We start from the raw sequence: 22,779 nt of genomic DNA on the forward strand, positions 1-22,779 counted from the left end.
ATACAAGGACAAAGAACACATACAACGAGGAACATAAAACACTGTACGCACATAGAAACAAAAGTATATGCAAAACTAAAACTGCAATTTTGCATAAAGTTTATTCCGTTTATTTCCACTGATGTGTAATACCACAGTAAAATCATATATAATACTTTCTACACAAAGAACAGGTTTTTCATAGTTCCGAACAAAAAAAGATTGTAGCAATGAAAAAGTGAAATTATTATTTTCGATGGAATCCCAAATAGAAACAAAACAGTGATTTAAAAATCACATTCCGAACTTATATGTCTATTAAGGGCAGTTGATAAACACATAAGGTTTGTTTTAGGGGGGTACTTTTTATAGATAATATTACCATTAAAGAACGTTTTTTTAGAATCTGTGAGTGAGTTTTGAATCTGCATAAAACAAAGTTAGTGTTAGTTTGAAGGCTGCCATTTTGTTGTGTTATATTTCAATTAAGAAAATGTGTCCGGGAATTGTAATTGTAAAATTTGGTAAAAAAAGTTCTTTTGGGTAGATATCGCACACTTTTCTTAGTTATGATAACGGTCAATCATTAAAAATACTTCCAACCTCACTTCGATCCTGTCAGAATTCGCTGTCATAAAACAGTTCTAAATTGTCAGAAGCTGTTCTGAACAGTGACACACCTGTCAAGATCTGCCAGGGCTTTGGAAAAGCTCTGTCATAATATGTCATGGGCCGTGACACTCTCCTGTCAGGTCCTGTTCTACTTAGAACTGCAATTTGAACGTCGATTAGAAGAGTTTTCGACAGTTTCTGACAGATTCTGACAGTCACTAGCTAGATAGAAAATACTTCTGACTGAATTTTATACAGTACATGTACGTGATTCAGAAAAAAAGGCGCAGCATCCGATTCCCGATTCGTACAATGGAAAGGAAGCCTTGAAATGTTTCATTTTATTTTTTTTTAAATTTTTGACAGGACTGTTATGTATGCCATGCAGCACAAACAAAAAATATTGCCTGTCGTACCAGGTGCAAACGCTAACATAACCCTATTCCAAAAGCCTTATTATAAGAAGTCTTTCGCGATATCAAAATGCTGTGTAGTTACGATAAGCTCTATCATAATGTATGAGCTATGACATGAAAACTCCGTACGCAGGTGCTGAAGGTGTGTTGCAACAGATGAAATAAAACTAGACAATACGAAATGAAAAGTCATATTTGTCGTATAGTTTAATGTAATAATATGATTGAATGATTGATTGTTGGGGTTTAACGTCCACGCAGCAATATTTCAGCCATATTCCGACGATGAACATGAAAGGGATGACAAAATGAACATGAAATAATGATGATAAAATGAAAAAAAGGGATGGGACACAAGGCTAATAAGGTCGACAAATTTGAGCTTTCCTTTGTTACGCGATTTATGACTTAAAATTTAAAAAAAAATAAAAATTCGGTTGTTCACAAAAACACTTTAAAACAATAAGTCGTACAGACTTCGGACTATCACCGTTGATTTCTAATTATTTTTTTCCAAAATTTACTTATTCAAACAATACTGAAAATCCATAATGTTCACCTTTTCTGTTAACTTAATGCATTTTGGTTAATTACTCACACATGTTATTGAAACAACATTCATCACGTAGTAATTTATTGTAAATATGATTTTAATGCATACATTCGCAGCTTAATTTTGATTTCTTTTGATAAATATACACAAAATTCAGTATGTTTTCGTAACTACATAGACGGGTGGTTATTTGAAGTTTCTGATAATGTTTATGATTATCTCCTTCTCATTTTTCTATGATTATAAACAAAAACATCAATGTGTGTGAATTAAAATAAATTTATTGTTTTAAAGAAATGGACCCAAGAAATATTTAATTACAAAATTTACTACTCCAATAGTATTCAAAAGTATGAGGAATATTTTTTAATTTTGATAACTGTCATAAGCCTCACCATTAAAAAAATAAACATGAGATCAGTGATCTGTTTTTCATTCAGTTTTTTAAATAGGACCTAACTCCTGCTGCACTAAAGTTGAAGTGCCTATTGTCGTGTGGATCAGGGCATATGATGCGCCTGTCCCAAGTCATGCATTTCTGACCTCTGTATGTCTTATTTCGTTTTCTCCTTTAGTTTATATTTATGTAACTTGAGTATATAGGGACAACTCTTTGCTGTACCTGTGATGTTTTCGGGGCTAGCTGCAACCTTTCCCGAGGAGTGAAGGTTTCCCAGCCGTTCATTGAAGGCCAATGGGTGTCCTTGGACTGACATTCTCATCTAGGTGGGTTGTTATTTTTTCAACATATTCAACCTACATATTATCGTTATATTTTAATGAACGTGCGCTACAAATCATGTGAAAATATTACTAAAACTTTGCCCTGGATTTATAATAATAGGAGATGGTTGCCAATGAGACTGTCATCCACCAAAAGCCAATCAACGAACAATTAAACCTATACAGGTCGCCACGAGCTCTTAAACGATGGGCAAAACTAATACCATATATAAGAGAGTAAAAAATGAAACCAAAAGAATGTAATCTAGGGACAAGTTGTAAAAGGCCCCGAATTCAATGAAATGAAATTATTCATAAATAACGAAAATCGACTTATTCTATTGCGAAAAAAAAAACATAAAAACGAATAACAAAGCTTTTGCTTTGCCTGGCAAAATGATCAAATAAAAGAATAACAAACATAAATACATTAAATATATTTGATACCATATATGAAGCATTACATATTCTATGCCGAAATGATCCTACAACACTTTCAACTATATAATCTAGCAAAGTATACAAAATAGTCATGTTTATAGATGTACGAATTTTAACGTTCAGAGTAAAGAATTTAAAATATGTGCATGAAAGGAGGGTAGAAACATAAAAACGAATGTAGAAACGGCTTTAAGTTTAATCGATGTTGCTTGTTTTGGGTGTAACTGTAGCTTTCGTGTTTTGTATAACAGATCATGTTTAACAAAAACATGTATAGAACTAAAATAATCCTTACGTTTTTGCAAAACTATACCACATTAGTTTTGACAAAATTTTACAAAATGGCAGATAATCTTCATGTTTTCATTGTTATTATCAAAGTGAAAAATAATTGGGGTTGATACTTTTCTAAATAAAAAAAAATAAACTATTCTTTAGAAGTCCAGATTAAAATCACTGAGATGAAGAAACATCTAAAACAAAAATGCATACCATTTACAGAATAATGGCAGTTAAAAACAGCTCGGGCTTATTTAACAAATGTACAGAACAAATTTCGAATAATTCCATGAAAAATATCAAAAAAATGTAAAAAATAACAACATTGTTAACTTTCCATGACCAAAGAACGTGCACAAAAAAAATAATTTACAACAACCCAATCTCATGCCTCATGGTGCACACGGCATACCTGCCTTACAAGCATTGAGGTTATCTCAAAGGGAAACGTATAACAGTAATTCCTTATAATTTAAATTTCAGTACGTAAAACAATGACAGGCAGATTATAACAAAAATTTGTTTTCGTCCATGACATTATTAACGAACTATTTAATCCAAAAAATGATAATGAAAGTGATATTATTACTCGTGCAGATAACGCTTCGCGATTTAACACGTGTCATTAAACCTTGGTGTTCTCGGCACTCGTGATCATAATTTGGGCAATTAAGTAGCACTCCAACTGAGTATCATGAGATTCATTAGTGAAAAGCATACATATCCTTTTATATATTTTGCTGAATTGCTATAGTAAACAGAAATTAACATTGGGTTTTTCATATAAGATGAGATGAAAATTATATAGAATACACTGTAGATTTCAAAATTAAAGGAGATAACTCTGTAAATGACACTAAAATATAATAGAATCTATTGGATTTTCATTGTTGACTATCTTCTAAGAGCAGACAGATTGGAATGGATAATTACACATTTTATAATATAGACCTTTAAAACAACTTAATTACAAAAATAAAAAAAAAAAAAAAAAACATTTTTTTTCAGATTTGCATGATTCTTACAAATACTACTACTTAATATTTCCAATCAAAGACATATAAATATTTATGAATTTACTATTAATTTCTTTCTTAAAAATTAAAATGTACAAAACAATTTTTCTATAAAAATATTTTCATCTGGAATAATTACTCTTTTGAAGAGTGTGTTATTGCCTCGGAATGAGAAAGTATATTATTTAATGGTTTATAAATTACAACGAAATAATTTTTCATCATTGTAAAAATATGATATAGTTACAAAGAGTTACATTAAAACTTAATTATATAATGATTATGATCCTTTTTTGTTCCGCAGAAACATAAAAAAACAAACGTTTGAATGAAACAAAATACGAAAAATTAGATTAGATTAGAAAAGTAAAAAATAAATTTGAAAATACTCATTCTGACAATGACAAACTAAAACTGACGTTGCCGCAAAACTAAATAACTTCGCCAGTCAGTATTAGACGCTTTTAGAAATCAACCATAGGTGGGGGAAAGACTAATTTCTTAAGACAACATCAGGAAGCAAAAAGAATCACAAATAATAAAATCAAAAGAGCTAAAAAGACATGCTTCTGGCAAAAGGTCAAATCAATCAGATAAAAGATACTCTTCATGTACAAGTAAATCATTACTTATCTGAGGCTTGAAACAAGAATAGATCAAATTGACATGATATTTAGGCAGAGCAAAGATTTTCAATGTCAGAGATTATTTTATTAAGTTTTGTTTAGGCCACAGTTTTTTTTAATTTGTTTATGAATTTTTGAGTGGATCGGGCGGTCGGTTGGTCGGAAAAAATAAAATAACAGGAGTCTGTACCGCTCGATATTTGCTTTCAAGGACAGAACTCTTACAATGAGTTGTCCAAAAATTTTGACTTAAAATGATTTCGTTAGGATTTATTATAAGGATTATTTCATCAATCGAAAGTTTCTTATAGGTTTTATGATACAGGCTGAAAACTGTAAAAAAAAAAAAAAATCACCTTTCAAGAGCAATAACTCTAACAAGCAGTCACCCAACATCTTTGATCTCTGCAGAATTTTGTAGGTCTTGTAATAAGGATCATTACAGAAAAACTACTCTCTGACCGCTTTGTTCTATTTTTAGTAAGAGCAGCCATGTTTTTCGACGGATCAAAAATCCCCACATCAGATCTATACAGACTAACCTGAGGAATATTCATACTAAGTTTAGTTCTAATTGGTCAGGATGTTTCAGAGGAGAAGATTTTTAAAAAAATAACATAAATATATGGATTAAAAGTCGATAAAGAGCAATAGCTGCATAATGGCTAGGCATATTAAAGCAAAAATAAGATCTCATCATGCTAAACACTTTTACCTATGTCACAATTTGTCTAAATCTTACGGCATTGGAGAATATACAAAAATCTTCTGCCCCCTTAGTTCTAGTTTCAGTTACTGCGGCAATGTTTATCTGCTGATCAAAAATTCCCAAATCGGTTCTTTGCAAGATAGCCCATGGAACATTCATACCAAGTTTGGTTCTACTAGAGTCAAAGATAAAAAATGGGAACAAGAAATACATATATACTATTTATATTTTCAATGGAAACATTTTTTTTTTAATTCCAAATTAAATATTCCATTAACTAACCTGCCACTGTTTTAAAGTGGGATTTTAATCTACTCTATGTACCTATACACCATTTATAAACAAATTCATTCCAAATTTTAATGTATACTATAAATTTAATTTGCAATACTTAAACAATGTTAAATCCCTCCAATATTTGTATCCATAGCCTTTTTCATAGTATGATATGGTCAGGTAAATATTAAGGTGGTAAAAAGTGCCTAAAAAGTTAAGTTGAAGTAGCAAAAAGAAAAAAAAAGGTTAGGTTAAACAAATATTAGGTTTAATAAACATTGAGCATTGTTTTCATGTAAATAAGTTGTAATACAGACGGGCTTAGTGATAAGTCAATATCGAGAAAAAAAAAACTTACAAAGTCAAGGAAGAATTCAAAGACATAAAATTGAGTATGTAGACGGATTTCACTAAAATGGGAAAAAGAACAACTGTTATTACATTTGTCTTCTATTTTCATATAACAATTACATTTGGAGACTACATTACCTTTTTAAAAACATCTAAAAAATACAATTGACAAAGCTTTTTTTTTAAATACATTAAAAACTAGTCACTTGTCATTAACTTGTCTTTTTTTGCTCTATGATTTCCGTTGAAATTGTCCTGTGATCTAAAAAATGCGTTTTTTTTTTAATTTCAACAATTATGGAGGAAGCAATGGTCTTCAGAAAAAAAAAGAATACAATAAATTATTATTTTCTCAGTTGTTTTATAAGCATATGTTACAATTGTTTCTGTGTAGTCCTTAATCTGCAGGGTTCAAAATTGTACTGTTTTTTTTATTCATTTTATACTTCAATGAAACATATCAGAAGTTGTTGTATATAATACTCAATATAGATATTCGTATATTCATTCTATAAATAAAATTCCTTAAAAAGTAATCAAGCTTTTTTTACAACTTTTTTCCACCATTTCCTTCTATGTTTCTGATTCTTCCTTTCTATTGTCTTTGTTTCTCGTTTGTCATTGTCCTGTATTTCTTTTGCAAACATTTTCTGTTTTTCTATCATTAACTCCTTCTTTAAATCCGCTTAAATATACATGAAAATGAAGTGATTTTATACCATTTTCAAAACATTTATTATTTTTCCTCATACTCATAGAGGATTTAGCGATCATTCATATCTTTACTTCTTGTTTACAACTGTTATAATGTTTTTTTAGTTTTTATGCACACAACGTAACAAAAACGAATCCCCCCCCCACGACCAAAGATATCCAATCATCACTAGGTTGACTGTAGGCAGAGTCATATCTTAGCGTAATCTTACCATTATAACCATTAAATATTGTTGTAATTATTAAAATGCATGACATCACAGGTTCCGTTTGTTTTAAGAACATCTGTCATTTAGTAAAGAAATGGGGCCTTAGGATTGAGTTTTTTATCTGCAATTTTTAAAGTCTGCTGCCGATTTTAACTTTAAGGCGCTAGTTATGATTTGATTTTGAAAAACCTTAGACTTGACTTTCTATGCGCAACTCGTTGGGTGTTTCTACAGAAGAAGAGGACACTTACTCTACCGGTGCACCTGTTCCATGCTTCAATTTTATTATGGAGTCCGTGTTGCGCATTTTCTTTAGTTTCCTTAATTTGTACGTGTTATTTTCGTCATTTCGTGTTATTTTTAGTATGTTTGTTTTCCTTGTCTAGATTTTCCCCATATTGCATTCTTGTGATTTCATCTAGAACCTTGATTCCCTTGATTACTCTTTGATATAGAAGGTTAACTTTGATTTTGTTGTCTAATCTATTGATCTTTAGAATGAAAGTTACAACTAACAAATCTTTTAAAAAAAACCAAATACTAAGCTTTATCCTTCATCCAGCCAACCAAACAAAAAATGATCACCGAACCAAACATTAAAATCTAGTTACCCTTCTTATCTGTCTCATTTTTAGTGCATTTCGAACTTGCAATTTGCCATGGTTCATGACACATTATAAGTATAAGTCGAACTGGAATGTTGAATGGGGAAGGAAACCGATATTCGTAGTCAATAACCACAAAATGATGGTGATATCTCCATTTCTGCTTTGCCTTCTCCAAAAGTATCGTGAAACGGGCGCTGTTTTTGTCATTTGAAAAATATAAATGTTTCAATAAAATTTGGGAATTTAAATGACTTCTTAACACAATCGGCATTGATATTTTCTTTATGCAATTAAAATACAAAATATGGATAGTGAAATTGCATAAAACTAATGATATTGTTTGCTGTGATGTTTTAATTTTCGATAAATTTAGAACTAAACTAACAATGCAAAGTAAGTTAATTTTTATGTTAAATAATGCTTTACCTAAACATTGCTATTACTATATTTAGCAACAACCAGTTTGTCAACATCATGTACAAGGCAGCTATGACTGGTGTTATCCACTCGTATGTCGGGCACCTGTCAACATTCGGGTAGTTTCGTCATATCGTTTCATTATTTGTACAATCATCCATGTTGCTAGCTGTGCGTGTATTTAAAGAATCGTATTTGTTAGAAGCATTTTGTTAACAAATGTTAACCAAACAATTGATTATATTATTATATCACTAAAAAGTACTTCTGCTGACTGAATGTATATTACAACTTAAAGGGTTATGAAATGAGTTTTAGGTAACGAAACGTTTTGTTGCAATGACTTTTTTTCACAAAAAAATATTTAACCTGTACCTTCAGTGTTCTTTTGGAGTAATAGTAATATTTCATCACAACACACACACACACACACACACACACACACACACACACACACACACACACACACACACACACACACACACACACACACACACGCACGCACGCACGCACGCACACACACACAGACACTGCCCTTGTTGTCTTACTTCCTTTCTGTATTTTAATTTACTTCTCAAATATGCGTGTGTGTGTGGGTTCTGAGAGTAAATCCGACCACACTTCCATGTTTATTAGACTTATCAATGTATGTTAAGTTAACCTTCCAAAGTATCTAGCATTGGGTCACCGAAGACCTGCCAGAATGGTATCTTTAACACAGTCCATATCCGCCATGATTGGATGCCACCCGAAAACGCTCTTGTATTTTGTAATGGATACAAAATTGCATGATACGCCACTCCCGCTCCCAAAAGTAAGATAAGCAAAATGAGAAGACAGTGCAATAGATCTGTCAGCTATTAAAGAAAAAAAAATATATTAATATCAATATCAGCAAGGAATTTTTAACAGACTGTGTTCAAATGTGAAAATTATTTTTAAACCTATTTCATTGAACCTCATCAAGTCGTTTGCATTACCGTGTTGGTGATCTCTGTATTAGTTCATTTATTCGAGACTTCAGCAGCATGACTTCGAACATTTTATAAAGAAATTCATTCATTCACCTTTACACATATTATTCAGTTTACGAAGAAGATAAGACGTTATCAATTATGTACATATAGTTTACATCATTGCATATGTTATTGTAAAAAAAGAAAATAGAAATATAATAACTGGTGCTAGATATTGTGTTTGCTCAAAAATATATTGAACAGGGTAGCACAAAAATCATAAAACACCTTTGAATATTCAAAAAGTTGCTTAAATACTCTAATAAGCAGGGTAAACGTACCATTTCTTTAACCATAATAATAATTATTCCAACCGTCTTAAAGAGAAGAAAGAAATTGAATAGCTTCAGAAACATGAAAAACAGAGAGAGGATGTATAATCTTCTAACAGTCACCATACGGTCGGATATGGCAAAGATATGAAGTAAAAAAGCTACTACATATAGGATCATAAACAAAAAGTCAATGTTATTCCATATGCTGTAGAAATGTAAGATTATCCTTAGACAAGAGCAAGTACATCCGTATTCTAGTCATACCTGTAAAGATAGCGTAAATTATAATTAATATAATATAATTAAAAACTGCATTACATTACTTTCATTGATACTGCAACAAACAATTCATATTACATTATTAATCTTAACCTTTGAAATATCATTAAGACATTTGGTCCGAGATAAAAGCGGATGATATTTTAAATATTTTAGCCCTTATGTCAGCCCTGGTTCTTATTGGGGTTTCTTTTTGTACTTTTTTGTCATTTTTTGGTGTGCCATTGGGTTTTGGCTTTGTTTTATGAATCAGCCCTTATTTGTATCTTCGTTGTTAAATAACAAACATCACAATGTTGAAGGTTTAATCTAACGTAAAACAACAAAACTGACAAAACATACTATAGTCCATATCTCTTCTATAAGTTCTCCTACAATGAAGACTAAAACTAGGTCTTCTGTCAATGAGATGAATGTTTCTTGTAGTTCAGTTGTCAAAAATATACTGAACAATATAAGCGCTGTTAGGAAACATATCTATAAAGTAAATTACTACATAAGATGAGAAAGAAAATAATGTTTTATTTCAGTAAAAGAAACACTGAAATGTAGACATGATAAAAAATGATATTGAATGTTTATCCGATATTTACGTACACAAATGGTTTTTACAGTATTATACCGAGTAATAATGTGAAGTTGGATTTTAAACACAATTATTTTTTCGGTATAATTCTGGAGGGATATAACTAGTCGAATAGTCTAATATCAGATGAAACTTCATTGAAACAAACTAGGTATATTTTGAATGTTTTTAAGTTCTAATCATAAATTCTTGACTTCTTATTTTTTTTAAGTATATTTTATAAGTGTGTGTGTTGATTAAATTTTGTATAGCCAAATTGTCTAGACCATTGAACTTAGTGAAGGCGGTCCAGGAGTCGATGCGTGGCTGTACATTTTCGATGCAAATCTGGTCCCTCAACGGGATTCTAACCCCTTCTTTGCTCTGGCATTTTTGGCAACACCACCTGCACCAAGTCGAACACTCGCGACCACTCGGCCAACTTGAATACATGAAAATATAGCTTTAATTAACTTCCTCGTAAGGAAATTAAGAGCGTAAAATTTAACGCTAGTTGTATAGCTGGATATCGTTTTCGACAGCACAACCTCTGATTGTATTGGGTAAGACATTAGAGGAGAGATGCAGAAACATCAAGTAATAAACATTTAAGAAGCCTAATGGGATGTGGGAACTCTACCAGCTATACAGATGTGTATAAGTATTTGTCTTTGTGTGTGTCTGTGTGTGTCATATAAGTCTTAAAAGAATGGCACTTGTTTCTATCTTATTGTTATAGTCATAGATTTTCATGCTTTAAAATTTAAACCATATCTATGTTTTTGCTTTTATATATTATTTTAAAAGGATATACAAGTGGTGCTCCTTTATCAAATATTGAATCTAAATCTTTTTTTCATATACAAAAGAGGGTTAGAAAAGACTCTTCTCACCAAATGAAGGAGTATTCGTATGATCGGCGCAAACAGTACTTTTCCGGGAGATTTCAGCGACTTTAAATTCCAATGATGATAGAAAATGGAAACTAAATAGCACACGTACAAATTTATGTTATATAACCTTAAGAATAACAGATTAGGCTTAAATTTTATTTACCTGTTTTGACTTTTAAACTCTGTGAATGTTTAACTTGCTTGTGAAGACTTAGATGTAAACGTACTTAATTGCATACCTTTCTCCTTCTTAAAATAGTTTTTATGTCTTTGTTTCTAATATAATAAAATATTTCATTTTTTTATAATTTTACAAAGTGGACAAAGTATTTTGATTTTTTATCGATTATTTTATTATTTATTTTTTTATATTTTAAATAAAACAATTCTAAATATCAAACTTTTAAAAATGACATTAAAGTGTGTTTGAATATTTCATATTTTGTGTATGCCTCGTTTGAAATTTCTTGACCGTTTTCTTTCTTTGTCCCAATGGAACTATCGATATTGCTATCGGTCTTGTTTGGCTGTTCTTGATTTGTAGATTCTCCTTTGTTGTTTATCTCTGTCTTTGACTCTTCTTGAACGGTGCTTTCTCCTTTTTCGCTGGTCGTATCGTTGGTATCGGTGGCGCTATCGTCATTATGATATGCATACATTCTGCTGTTTGTATCTTTTTGTGTGGCAGAATGTGCTATAAACTCTTCTATGTTTAAGAAATGTCCAAGTCTTGCAGGACTTTCTTTTATGTCCCAAATATTACATTCATAATCCAACGCCTTTTTTGCTAAAAGGTAACTAGATGCATATAACTTCTCCAAAAGTAAAACTGCTTTTCTTTTAAAATCACTGAAAAAAAAAATTTACATCATATTGTAAATATTTGAAGCCATTTAATCATTATGAAAAATATTCATTTTTGCTTTATCAATTACCAATTATATCTAATAGTTGCAGCACTCTAGCTGTTAAGTAGATATTGATGAACGCTACAAACACGCCATAGAATCATCACAAATGTTGCTGCACATTGCATTATGTTGTATTCGGTACATTAACCAGTAAAATTAGACAAGACAATTTTTGTTTAGAAATGAATTCGAAACGAGCATACGCAGCATGTATTCATTATGCAAAGCAAAGAAATTTTAAATTTCGATGAAATGTTCGAATATGATGTTAAACTTTATCTTGATATCCTGAAAATTTGAAATAGAATAAATAATGGCAGAACAAAAAAACTGATTAATTACAAGAAAATTACTAATTTAATGGGAAATATTTTTTACGGCTTGAAGCTTATCTCATCTGATATTGAGTTATAAATTCGAATTACATAAAATGAGAATCCTTAGAAACACTAATTTAGATGTTGTTTTCAGCTTCCTGTCCTTTACAACGCCACTTCAAATTCAATATGCAAGCCTTAAGAAATAATTATCTTAACAAATAACTTTGCCAAAGTACGAAAGCACTAACGACACAACTCTTTAAAACGGAATTTTTGCAAATTCAAAACAATCCCATCAGGAGAATGATATTTTCTGACAACATTAGCATTATCATTATCCTAATTGCGTAGAAAAAAGAGGTTTTTAATTCACGACGAGTATGTTACGAAAAGACAAGCTATTGATGGAAAGAATTACGTGCAAACTGAATACTTTTGTGTCAAAACTTGGAAACAAACAAGAATACTTGAAAAATATATAGAGATATGATCAGTTCGAAGTCACCACTGTTGACTAGTAGATATTGTCATAGAATTAGTAGATATTCTAATAGATTATCTTTTAAGTGAATGGTCGTCTTCTACAGTCTTTTTTCTATGTTGTTGTTAAAACCTTACTGTGAATGTTGTAAAAACGTTGCCTGCAAATCTTCCTTAAAACAATTTTCTGCTACTTCAGCCATCGACCTTAGGTATACACTGGCTATGAGAGCTGTAACTGATTCAATCATACTTTAATTACTTACAACAGAAGCATTGTTCAACAGACAAGAAAACATAAAGCTCAATAAGTTGTAATTTTTAATCGAATTTGTCACATGTTCTAGATGACAAATTGATTGGTTTGCAAAATTAAACCCTTTGTTGTTTAAGTGAAACACGGCCAAAGTGGCAGAAAATAATAATATCCAGTTTTTTTTGTTTTTTTTTAATAAATAAGTATTCGTTATTTAGTTAATAATAAGTTCCATTGTTTTGTGAAGGTGTTGTGCGTTATCACGTCTTATGATTAATTTGAACAAAGTGTTCGTCGATTCATTTGTTGATGGCTTTGATTTTAGGGACCCTATTTAACACCAAACGAAATGCGCAAGTCCGTATTAATATATTTGAACTTCTTAATGACATTTCATAATTTTGGAAACAAGCAACCAAACTGAAACTATATTTCATACCACTCTCAGCCACGGGTGAATGTAGGTATCCTTTTCAGTCTTGTATCCATATATTGCATCTTTATCAAATTTATAATATTTAAAGCCATGCAAATTCTTATTTATGCTGCACAGGTTTAAAAGGTGGTAACGATTTTTTAATTGCAACTCCAGCTCCTTTACAAATGAAACATTTTTATGTTGGTACCGTCATAGAGTGTGGTATGCTAAATAAGATTATGGGATAAAACGGAAAAGATATGTTATTGTCACAAACTGTGATTAATCTTTAAGTTCTTTGTCTCCGATTATAATAAAAGGATTTTAAAATCTCCGATAACTTTACTTGATCATTAAATTTTAATTGTGTTATTTGTCGCTCCGATAATTGTTTGATTTCTGTTACTTTGTTTTTTTGTTTTTTTTTGTTTTATTTTGTTTTATTTTTTTATTTTTTTTTTGTTTCCGCCACTATTTGTGACTAGGTGCTCCGATACTTGACTCTTGATGAATAAAGTTCCTATTATCTAACACTTGTATTGTTGTTTCGTGCTTTTATTTCGCACCTTTTATTCTTTGTGTGTACATACTGAACCTTGAATATTTGTATGGCCTTTGGATAAAAACGGGATTAAATGCTGAAAAATTGTTTAGTGTTGTTATTATTCTGCATAAAAATGTGAATTAAGAAAACAATTTCAAATGTATACGATATATACGTTATAAAGGCAGTTAAACCTCAAAAGACTTAAAAGGCAGGTTGGTCAAAACATAACAGGATCAATATGAGTGACGGCAAGCCAAATTAAACGTTTGTTTGTTGTCGAAATTTAGTTGAAAGGTATCGGAATTCATCGCAAAATTCGATAAAAGTTTGAAAAAAGCATTATTCAGTATTACATAATTTATTTAAGTTTCACATTTGTAAAAGATTGTGGGTAATAATTGTCCACAAATGGCTAGAGTTCTCTTGAAACGTTTTTTTTAAATACAACTATAACCTTTCGGATGACTGTATAGACAGCAATTTGCGCTGAAACATGACTTTCGGACTTAAACAATCTCTTCACCAACTTGCGCTAAAATTACGGGATAAAATAATTAACTTCAAAAATACCTAACGACAGGTTTGCTAACCTCTTTAAATTTCTACACAACATAAATTTCAATCAAAGAAGTATAATCTTTAAAGTACCAATTTTTTCAACATTTTTCGCGACCTGTGCAGGTCTGGGTGTCAAAAGAATCACAAGAATAGGCCTGCAGCGGCGTTAGCTTGTTGTAAAAAGCGACTAAATAGTGCTCAGAGCCTAGCCGGGGACTAGAACAGATGTGGGGATTTTTTTTATCTGTCTGGCTGCCGTTACTAAAATTAGAACATAGGGTTCAGAGAGTAGTTTTTCGCGTGTATCTCAAAAATCGTTAGGTTTAGCCAAATTCATTTAATAGCTGAAATCATCCATATTACTAGGACTAAAAACGTCTTCAGGGATAAAAGTTGTCAGACGATTCCTTGTTGGAGTTATTGCCCTTGAAAAGGGAAAAATGACAGGTTTTCTTTACAGTTTTCAGTTAATATCTTGAAAACTATGATAGAAATTCTTCTTAAATTTACTGCCACTGAAGGACAAAATTGAAGCAGGTGAGCAATTCAGGCTCCTGGGAGCCTCTTGTTTAATGATAAAATATCTAGAATTGTGGCATAAAGCATCAAATTTATAAGAATAACCATTTGCGTAGTTAATTGCATTGTGGGTGAATTCTTTTAGACGAGTTTTCAATTAATCATGGGTCAAGGTTGTATATATAATGTTTAAAAGTCGAATATTTTAATTGAGTTAATTTTCAGCGAAAGAGCTAGGTTTAAGGTTATCTAAAGGACCTTAAGAGTTTCTCAAAGGCCATATATGGTTAATGAAGACCGCACAGCAAGAAAACAGCTTCACATTATGTTTGTTGTCCTACATTCACTCTGGACAAAATCGTGGTGAGTCGTACTGATAGCACTTTGTTGAGTTGAACAATGAGGTTACCCTGCTATGCACCTTTGTTTGTATGGATGTTTATGTAGTTGTGGAATCCAATCAAATTAAGGTAATCCTCAGAGTTCTCCCTTGAAAGAATATCTAATGAAGCCAGAAAGGACTTGATTAGCTAGAATTTTATCCTTGTTGAAAGTACTGCGTTTCTACATAGTTTTATCCGAATTATCGTTTATTCCTATAGTTACATTAACGGGGATCTTGGACAGGCAAGCTTATAGCAGAACTTTTCGTCACATTTATTGAATTTTAAATGTTGTACAATATTGTGTCCATACAAATTATTGTGTCAATACTTAGCTATAAATAACTACGATTTTGTTTGGTTTAATCGGTATTTTATAGTTCTCTGTCAGTTATAATTATCACAGTGCAAGTTGCACGCAAGGTATTCATCACTTGGGAAAGTTCAGCGTGTACCCTAATATAGTGTCAGATAAAATACTACAGATTTTTTATATCGTTACTTATGATAGGTCCTTATATTAAGATGGCTTTATTACCGCCAATCACCCTTACATAACGTTTTCAGTCATTCAACAATGGCTGAGCTGAATGATCCGAGTGATAGCAGCGGATGACAAATGACAATGTAATAAAAGATATCTTGACTCAATCACACCGTTAGTACCAAACAGGCCATTGATACGCCTCTTTACTTTTCGCAAGATTATTTGAGTTATTTATGTGGTGGAGTGGATATTTTGTATATTACAGTTATTATTTTTATCTTGGTATTTCTGATAAATAACTAAATTTACTTAATTTCTCATACGTTATGTCAGAGCTTGCCGAAACTACGCAGACTTTCTGTATCGCGCTAGAACTCTAACAAATAGGCTTCTAGAACAGGGTTATGTTGCTACAAGATTGAAATCATCACTACAGGAGTTTTATGGTCGTCATCATGAACTCGTGGATCGTTATGATGTATCCATCAGCACCATGAAAACTGATTTATTCAACGGGTCATAGTTCACCTTTCCTCATTTGTCTACCCCGTACTTGACTTTTTATGAGCAACTCGGCGGGTGTCTCTAGAAAAGCAGAGGACGCTGCACCGGTCCATGCTCCCAGTTTTTAGTGGAGTCCGAGTTGCTCATTTACCTTTGTTACTTTGTATGAATAATTTTAGTTACTTTATGTTCTTTGTTGTGTATGTCTGTTTTCCATGTCTGGTCTTTGTCCCTGGATCACATTCTTTTGATTACCGCTATAACCTTTGTCCCCTTGATTACTCTTGATAAATTGTGTTCATTCTTGCTATACATGTATTATAATGTGTTTTGCATTCATTGTCATGCCTCAGTGATTCCACTACTAGTTTACTATAAGTTGATTTCATGGTTGAGTGCATCTTTTTAGGTGTTCTCTATTCCTATACTCTTAGGTTTTATCATTCTATTTTGGGAAAAATCTGATTGTCTTTTTATTGGTTTATTTTGGTCATGTGTCACATTTGGAGGGAAATTCTATTGTTTCTTTCTCTTGACAGCCAGATTTGTGATTGATTTCTAGTCAACTTTATTAATTTACTTTGGTTTTCTGCATTTATTTCTATTGGACAACTTTTCTGTATTTAAGGTTAGTTATCCTTTACTTATGTTCTTGTCTATAGTTCCATATTCCACAGTTTTATGAGTGTTGTATGTAAGATTTGTATAAATGGCCAGAGTGTCTGATTTCTGTGTGAAAGTGCTGTATTAAAAAGTAAAACACATGAGAGTATAAAAAATCATTAATTATATTGATAAAAACAGTTTAATATTGTTTTAAAATACTTAACATCATAAAAAGGCTACATTTAGAGATCAAAAAATTAAAATAACAGATAAATCATATATATCATTATAACCCCGTTAACTTTTGACTATGATATGTATTACTTACACATACATAGTACATACACAATCTGAGTTGACATTGTACTTTGTCATATGTCATGTATGTTGTGATATTATGATATTTTAGTATTGTGATTGTGCATTTTGTTTTCGTACTGTCATTGTATTATGTTTATGTTTGTGTATTGTCATAGTGTGTATTGTTATTCATAGTACTGTGGTCGATATACTGATAAAATAGTTTAAACATCAGTAAAACTATTACGTAAATTGAGATAAAAGTCTAAATAGGTATAGAATAGTTGAGATAAAAGTTTAGTAGACATAAAGTGATATAAAGTAAACTTTCAGTAAATCGTAGTGAAATAAACTCAACTTCTACTGTAGCGATCGATTAGTAAGGGTGTGCGTATACTTGCATTGCATGTTGAACTAACAGTTAATTTAACTAACACACGCACTCTTGTACCATCAATCCTTTAGTTCTATTGCCTAGCACTTCCTGAGTCTTTCCATATTTTCTTATATTTGTAATTCGTGCTCAGGTATTATTGTGGTTTTTCTTAGTTCAGATCTAGGATTTTTGAGTTTTCAGTTTTCACTTGTACTTGAGTTACTATAGTTACGCAGTGATTAGATATACACTTTGTAAGCGGAGTTTACTTTGAGCGATACTTAGTTCATATCCGTGATATATTAATTTGAGCACTACCGTAGCATATCCGTTTGATAGTTACGCAGTTTCAGCTTTATACGACATTTTTGTTTTAAGAAATTGTTGACCTAAAAGTTCAATATTTCTCTTTTCGTGTCCATTTACAGTAGATTCATATTTACTGTAAGCAGTATAGATAGCAGATAATTGGTTATACAGAAAGGTAAGTGGTAGTTTCATTTACTTGATATTTATTAGGATATTATCATCGTCAACAAGGCTACAGCAGGAAAAGATGCTGATGAATTAACCGAAGTAGTAGTAACTCCGACTAAACAGAAGATATTTGGTGATTTATACCAAGAGATGCAGTCGCTGAGTAAAGATCCAACTACAGCTTCAGGATTAGACCCGCCACTTGCATCTGCCATGATAGAGCTACTTAAAGCCTCAGGTCATCTAGAGTCGTCCAAACCGCCACCATCTAAGACTGAATCCAAATCGACAGATAAGATAACATTTAAGAAGGAGCAGAAGTATGTTTTACCACCGCCAACTTTAGTACCACAGAATTTACCACCTCAACCGAAGCCATCATTCACTTCACCACCCAAGTTGACATGGTTTTCCGGTGAGAATGCCAAAAGAGAGCTTACCTACGACCTATGGCGTTACCAGATCAAGTGCCTTTTATAACAACATTTGTACTCAGAGAGCATGGACAAGGAAGCTATCCGTACATCATTGAGAGGTGAAGCTGGAAGAGCAGTGATGAGACTTGGTACAGGCACAACAGTGGAACAGATACTTCACAAGTTGGACAGCATATATGGAAACATTAAGAAGAAAGAGACCCTGATGGGTGAATTCTATGGAGCTAGACAACGTGAAGATGAGGATATCACTAGCTAGAGTTGCAGACTAGAGAACATTATTGGTAAAGCCCCACACATTGGTTTAGTAGAAGCCCATGCAATAGACGACATGCTGCATAATATGCTTTGGACTGGTTTAAGTCAAAACCTGAAGGACATCAGCGGTCACAAATACGACAGCATACCAGATTTCGACAGCCTGCGTGTTGCTCTCAGACAGATTGAGAAAGACCATTCCACACAGAAAGAGTGATGCAGCCAAACAGAAGAAACAACAAGGTACTTAAAAGTATGCAGTAACAACAGAAGACTTCAGATACAAAGAACTCAAAGGCATGATCAACCAACTGATACAACAGGTTTAAAGCAGAGTTCCTACCAGCAGAACACACACTACCAACAGAGTTACTACAGCGGTAGTTAAAGAGGTAGAGGCTACCAGCGAGGTAATTGCCAACCGTTCAGAGGTAACAGACAACAACAAAAACAGAGTAGGCAACAAACACCAGCTCAGCAGACTAACTCTTCACCAACACAGCAACAGTCAGCACCACCTCCACAACCGTTTATTGAGTGGGAGCCACAATGCAGACGTTGCGGTCAGTATGGACATCTACAGTTTGGTTGCAGAGTCATCTTAGACCTTCGCGGAGGGGATTTAAACGCGAGGAAGCGTATGACGAGGGGCCGGTTTTAGGCTTTACCCAGAATTTCACACAGGCACCCAGCATCAAGAACAACCTAGTTAAAAGTAATATACCACCTGGATTATTAGGACAGCCTACAGAGACTGTAGTTAACCTTGAAGGAGACTCTGTTTTCACACTATTGGATACAGGATCCACAGTTTCTACATTATCACAGTCCTACTACGAAGCTTACTTATCTCACTCCATTCCGTTACAGCCTTTTGATACACTTCTACAGATTGAATGCGCAGGCGGAACACAACTACCATACTTTGGATTTATTGAAGCCAGAGTCACCTTGAAGTTACCAAACACCATGATATCCAACACCTGTCTACAACTCATTATACCTGACAGCCAATATAACAGGAATGTACCACTGCTATTAGGCACCAACATTCTGGATATTATGATCACTCAACTTGAAGAACAGCATGGAGAAAGATACTTGCATAAAGCCTGTATTACAAAACTTTGGTACTTACCATTCAGGACCATGACACTACAAGAGAAACATCTCATGAAGAACAACAACCGATTAGCCTTGGTAAGATCAGCAGAGTTGCAGAAAGTAGTTATACCACCAAACTCAGAGACAACCATCAAAGGATAGTTTGTGAAGGAAGTTTCTTACAAGTCAACACCGTGTATGCTATAAACCACAAGACTGTGTCAAGACCACCAGATACAGGACTTGGATATTGAGCCAACACTGTACCAGTAGAGATATTCCAACAACAACCAGGTTACGATCAATATTGCTAACGTTACAACCAGTGCCAACACTATACCACCTCGAGCGATAGTTTGCGAACTGCAGCCTGTTACATTGGAGGACTTAACACAGACTGATGATGATGACAGGGTACCAGTCACAGATAGAGTGAAGGACACACTGAGGTCTCACTAACCATTTCTAACGTTTCCATGACTTTCATGTTAAAAAAGTAATTCACTGTAGTTTCACTGTGAATTCCCAGAACAAAATACATCATAAAGTTGCATACCGTTGCGAAGCTTGGAAAATAAGGCTTCCAAAATCATTATGCTAATGGTACGATGATTGTAGAAATTCTTCACAAAGTTTACTTGAATAAATAATACTGAAAATCCACATTTTTACCTTTTCTGCTAACTGTCAGCATGGAGGCAAATTACTCACACATGTAAACAATATTCATACACTTTTGTAGTTAATTACTTTTTAGGATTTTAAAGTACACAATCTCAACCTTATTTTGCCTACTTTTTATCATAATACACACAAATAATGCACTTAAAATGAATATGTCTAGGTTCAGTGTGTTTTTGGTACTACATAGGGTGGGAGGGGGGGGGGGGGTGGCCATTTGACCCGGAAGTGGTTAGTGAGACCTGAGAAGGGTAAGTATCTTACCAATATTTTTCAGGACATCTTCGCCAAGGATGACACCGACATTGGCCATACAGATAGGGTACAGCATTGCACCGACTTAACTGATGATCGTCCATTCAAGCAGCGATATCGTCGTGTCCCACCTTCAATGTATGATGAGGTCAAGTTGCATCTTCGACAGTTCTTCAACACTGATATCATCAGGGCATCCCATTCCCCATATGCCTCCAATGTGGTTCTGGTGAGGAAGAAAAATGCTTCTTTACGACTATGTAATGATTACTCTCAACTCAACAACATCACCAAGAAAGATTCGTACGCTCTCCCTAGAATTGAAGATCTTCTGGAGTGTTGCCGTGGTAGCAAGTACTACTCAGTCATCGACTTTACGTCCGGATATTATCAGAAAGAGATCAAGGAAGACCACAAAGAACACAATGAATACAACAGACTTCACTTTGGCCTTACCAACTCGCCAGCAACATACCAAAGATTGATGGAAGAGATCCTAGCTGACTACAACCTGAAGATATGTTGTATTTGTATTGAAGACGTGATCATCTTCGGCAATACCTATGAAGAGCATCTATGGAACATTGAGCTAGTCTTCAACAGAATCAGAGAATCCAACATGAAGCTAGCAACTGATAAATGTGACCTTTTTCCAGCGTAAAGTCAAGTATGTAGGCCACATAGTTTCTGAAGATGGAATTGAGATAGACTATGACAAGACCAGTGCTATAACATCTTGGCCAACACCGAAGACAACAGAAGACATCCGCCGGTTTCTAGGATTGGTAGGATATTACCGTCGTTTTATTCACCAGTTCAGCAAGATTTCCAAACCATTGACTGATCTTTTGCCTACACCAACCAAGAAGAAACAGAAGAACAAGACCACCAAAGTGAAGAAACCATGGCATTGGGGACAAGAACAAGACAAGGCCTTTGAAGAGTTGAAGCATTATCTAGTCCAAGCACCCATATCGGCTTATGCAGACAGTAGCTTACCCTACGAACTCCACACTGATGCTTCTGGAGACGCTCCTGCTGCAGTTTTATATCTACACCAGGATGGCCACAAAAATGTTATCAGTTATGCCAGCCGCATCTTGTCGAAAGCCAAAGGGAACTACGCCACACACAAGAGGGAGTTTTTGGCATTTAAGTGGGCAGTGGTGGACAAATTCAAAGACTACCTTCAGGGATCCAGATTCGTTGTGCTGACCGACAACAATCCTCTGACGTATGTGTAAACAACGCCGAAGCTAGACGCAACAGGTCACAGATGGTTGGTCTCGTTATCAGCTTACAACTTTGATATACGCTACAGACCAGGAAGAGCCAATGCTGACGCAGACGCCCTCAGCCGACTTCCACAGAATGCTGATACAGAGACCTGCAACATCCCAATAGAGCCTGTCCAAGCCATCTGCAGGAAGGTAGTAACACCAGCCTATTTGGAAAGCCTAGCCTTATCGCCAGATGTGATTGTTGATGATACGGACAACAGAGGAACCAGTGTTGGCAACATTATTGACTGGAGTAAAGCGCAGGAGATGGATCCTGACATACAGCCTTGGGTGGAGTTTGTACGTCAGAACAGGAAACCAAGACTAGAAGAAATTGGTCCGAGTCCATTCATGCGCCAGTTCCGACATCTGAAGATGCTTGATGGTGTTTTATACAGGAGAAACACAGTAGATGAAGAAGCCAGGAAACAATTGGGTCTACCAGTAATCCATGCGTCAACTGTGCTTGAAGCTATCCATACCGACATGGGACATCCAGGAAAAGAACGCACTCTATCTTTGCTGAGAGACCGTTTCTACTGGCCTGGCATGTATCAGTACGTAGACGAGTGGATAGAACAATGTGGACGCTGTATAAGAAGGAAAACACCAGAAGTCACCACTATTTAACATCAAGACATCAGCACCACTGGAAGGGTAATCAA

At 33.7% G+C, this 22,779-nt stretch overlaps 1 pseudogene; it reads right to left on the bottom strand.

The window, feature by feature from the left end:
- Positions 1–6,517: 6,517 nt before the first annotated feature.
- On the bottom strand, positions 6,518–12,919 carry LOC148609295 (transient receptor potential cation channel subfamily M member 7-like; annotated as a pseudogene).
- Between the last annotated feature and the right edge of the window lie 9,860 nt (positions 12,920–22,779).

This window comes from Perna viridis, chromosome 8 (genome assembly GCF_037379345.1).
Source record: "Perna viridis isolate PV_CMFRI_1.1 ecotype Kerala chromosome 8, ASM3737934v1, whole genome shotgun sequence".
Lineage (NCBI taxonomy): Eukaryota > Metazoa > Mollusca > Bivalvia > Mytilida > Mytilidae > Perna > Perna viridis.